At 41.7% G+C, this 3,788-nt stretch overlaps 1 long non-coding RNA gene across 1 annotated transcript in view; it reads right to left on the bottom strand.

The window, feature by feature from the left end:
* Nucleotides 1-3,368, bottom strand: part of LOC106146257 — an 8,843-nt gene extending 5,475 nt beyond the window's left edge. Inside the window, exon 1 of the long non-coding RNA XR_264591.2 lies at nt 3,219-3,368. This is a non-coding gene — a long non-coding RNA (uncharacterized LOC106146257). The remainder of the gene's footprint in view (nt 1-3,218) is intronic.
* Nucleotides 3,369-3,788: the final 420 nt, after the last annotated feature.

The raw sequence follows: 3,788 nt of genomic DNA, 5'->3' as shown, positions 1-3,788 counted from the left end.
CACAAACACAAACAGACTGAGAGAGAAATTAAGGAAACAATACCTTTCACAATAACATCCAAGAAATTGAAATATTTAGGAATCAATCTAACAAAAGAAGTGAAAGATCTATTCAGTGAAAACTACAGTACTCTGAAAAAAGAGAAGAAAGAAGATTTCAGTAAGTAGAAAAATATTCCTTGCTCATGGATAGGAAAAACCAACATTGTGAAAATGGTCATACTCTCAAAACTGCTGTACAGATTCAATGCAATTCCCATTAAACTACCATTAGCATACCTCACAGATCTCAAGAAAACATGCCTTCAATTCATCTGGAACCCAGAAGAGACCTAGAATAGCAAAAGCAATCCTGGGCAACAAGGACGAGTCAGGTGGAATCACAATCCCTGACCTGAAATTATACTACAAAGCTACTGTCATAAAATCAACCTGGTACTGGCTAAAAAACAGACTGAGGATCAATGGAACAGACTGGAAGAAACAGCCACAACCACAAACACACTCAGCCACCTAATCTTTGATAAAGGGGCCAAAAAACTACTGGAAGAACGATACCCTCTTTAATAAATGGTGCTGGAAAAATTGGCTTGCCACCTGCCAAAGACTGAAAATAGACCCAAGCCTATCACCATGCACCAAACTCAAGTCAAAATGGATCACAGATCTCAATATTGAATCAGAAACACTAAATCTATTGGAAGAGAAAGTAGGTAAAAACCTCGAAGACATGGGGATAGGCAGAGAGTTCATGAACAAAACCCAAACTGCACGTGAAATAGTTCAAAGAATCAACAACTGGGATCTCATCCTACTGAAAAGTTTCTGCACATCTAAAGAAATCACCAGCAAAGGAAAAAGAAAACCCACAAACTTGGAAAAAATTTTAGTTGACTGTCCCTCAGACAAAGGGCTTCTATCTAGAACATATAAAGAATTAAAAAATATCAGCCCCTCCAAATTCAAAGACCCAATCCAAACATGGGCAGCTGAGATGAATACATACTTCTCAGATAAAGAAATACAAATGGCAAATAAATACATGAGAAAATGTTCAACATCATTAGTCATTTGAGAAATGCATATTAAAACAACACTGAGATTCCACCTTACCCCAGTACGAATTGCTAGCATTAAGAAATCAACCAATAACAAATGCTGGCGAGGCTGTGGAGAAATAGGAACCGTTCTCCACTGCTGGTGGGAATGCAGACTGGTGAAACCACTGTGGAAATCAGTTTGGAGTTTCCTCAGCAAACTAGGACTAGAGGTCCCATTCAACCCAGCTATTCCCCTTCTGGGTATTTTCCCAGAAGATCTAAAAACATGATATCACAGCGATATAAGTGCACCTATGTTCATAGCAACACAATTTGTAATTGCTAAATTGTGGAAGCAACCCAAATGTCCATCCACCGAGGATTGAATAAGAAAGTTGTGGTACTTTTATATAATGGAATATTACTCAGCTATAAAGAAGGATAAACTCAAGGCTTTTATAGATAAATGGTCACAACTTGAGACCATACTCATAAGTGAAATAAATCAGACCTGCATGTGCAAGCACCGCATTGTCTCACTAGTGTAAAACCTGAGGGAGTTAATTTAAAGTTGGAGGTATGATAGACATTGTGAAATGATAGGAAAACACTCAAGGGTAAAGGGAACTGGGATGTGGGAAAATAGAAGAGAAAGGAGAAATTTTGTATGTATGTATATACATGATAGTTAACATAGTTGTTCTACTGTCTTCTATTTCTTTGCTGAAAGAAACTGTCAGTGAGTCCTTGATTGATCAGTATTGCATGTCTCTATCTGTTTTCATGAGAAACCACTTTGAAGATATCAATATGTAACACAACAAGCATTGCTAATTTCCTACCACTTTGTTTGTACCTTTGTATTGTCTGTACTGTTCTTTTGCTACTTTGTAAAAGGTTGTCTATCTGTTAATGTTTTCCTCCTTTTATTTCTAATATATAGATAGATAGATAGATAGATAGATAGATAGATAGATAGATATCAGGCCCTGATCTCCGGTGGTCTAGGGCTTAGATGGGATAAGCAGGCAGGAAGTACAGAGGCAAAATAGTTTGTCAATTGGGGACTAGTTTGTACAATGTGCATCACAGTGAGCAGCCACTTCTACCAAACAAATGTAACAGGAACTGTAATCGGAACTATCACCTGGACAACTGACAAACTGAAGTGTACTGGTGGGGGAGGGGAGAGCATCTTCTGCTACAGAGTGACAGAATTGAGGAAAGACAGGAAGAAGATGAACAGAACAAGAATAAAGGTAAAAAACCTAAACAACCAAATAATTAATAATAATAATAATATCCAGAAAAAGGAAAATGAAACAAAGAAAAAAAATTAATAAAATTCCTCTGGTATCCACATTTCTGCCGTAGTGTCCAAGCCAGAGCTCCAAACAGCCGGGTAACCCTGCTAAGCCTGCAGTACAATTAGTGCTGGATGTGGGGCTAATCCTTGCCTCTGGATGTTCGGGCTGGGTCCAGAGTCTTCAGCCAGTAACTTTCTGCATGTCCCTTGATGGCCCACCCACTCCCTACCCTTATTATCTCTGTGTCGCTCTCCCAGTTGCTGTGCTGTCCTCAGACAGACAGCCCACGCCTGCTCCCAGTCCCACACACTGCTGGCTCCTCCTGGTCCTTGCACAACCTCCTCTGCTCCACTTCCCCTGGCAAATCTCTGTCTTCTTGCACCACTTCTTGCAGGGTGGTGTGCGGTGCTTCAGGCTGGCTCTCTGATCTTGCTGCTGACGCTCAAGGCTACCCAGTCCTATTTCAACCTCCCTTCTCACAAGGCGAGTGCCAACCTCCCACTCCTTGCTGTGCCACTGCACAAGGCTACTTAAATCTCGTGTGCTTCTCTCAAGCCACTGGTCTTGGGGTAGAAGGATTCATGCTGTTCCATTCACTACCTTGACTTCTGCCACCACTGTAGCCCCTAACCTGTCCAGTCCTTAGAGGTTCCAGTTAGCAGCTCTGATGCACACACATACACACACACACACACACAGCTGGCAGCTTGTTGTGGAGGAAGCAGCTCACTCACTCCTCTGTGTGCTGCCCAAATTTGCTGTCAGGCTGCAGTGTCCTCAGGAGAAGGAGTCCTTACATCCCAAGTCTATCCTATGTGGCTTGAGTTACCTCCACTATTTCAGTCTATCTTTTTTATTTTTTAAAACTTACCAGTATGGCAGTCCTGCTCCATCCATGGGTGGGTAACCCACAGGCAGCCCTGTGGCCTGGAATGCCATTTCATCAAGTTCTATGTCTGTAGCAGAAAATGCCTGTCCCTCCCAGCCAGGACACGTCAGTTTCTGTTAGTTGCCCAGGTGACCTCCAGCTTACTTTAGTTCCTGTTACTTCTGTTTCTTAGAAACAACTGGTCACTGTGATGCACACTGTAAGAACCAATCAGTAACCACCAAGTACTCTTCTTCTTGCTTGCATACCCGCTAAAAACCTCCCCCACTGAGCATTTAGGGCCTGACCTTTTTGTGAGGATTGATTCCTTTCAGGGCCCATCAACATGAAGTCAATCTTCCTCCAAATCCTGGGTGACATTTCTGTGTTTCTGTTTGCCATTGCTTGTCTATGTTTGTTTGATCTCCAAGTCTCTTATTTCAGACCAATTTTGGCATCAGGATTATGTCCTTCCCTTTCTTTCATTTACCCGCGCTTTCAGTTGGTTTTCTCCGACATAACCCCTCCTTCATTCAGCCATGTTGAATCCTCTCTGAATTTAAAATTTAATGT

This window comes from Chinchilla lanigera, unplaced genomic scaffold (assembly GCF_000276665.1).
Source record: "Chinchilla lanigera isolate Chin_1 unplaced genomic scaffold, ChiLan1.0 scaffold00119, whole genome shotgun sequence".
Lineage (NCBI taxonomy): Eukaryota > Metazoa > Chordata > Mammalia > Rodentia > Chinchillidae > Chinchilla > Chinchilla lanigera.
This window is presented reverse-complemented; position numbering and strand designations above follow the sequence as displayed.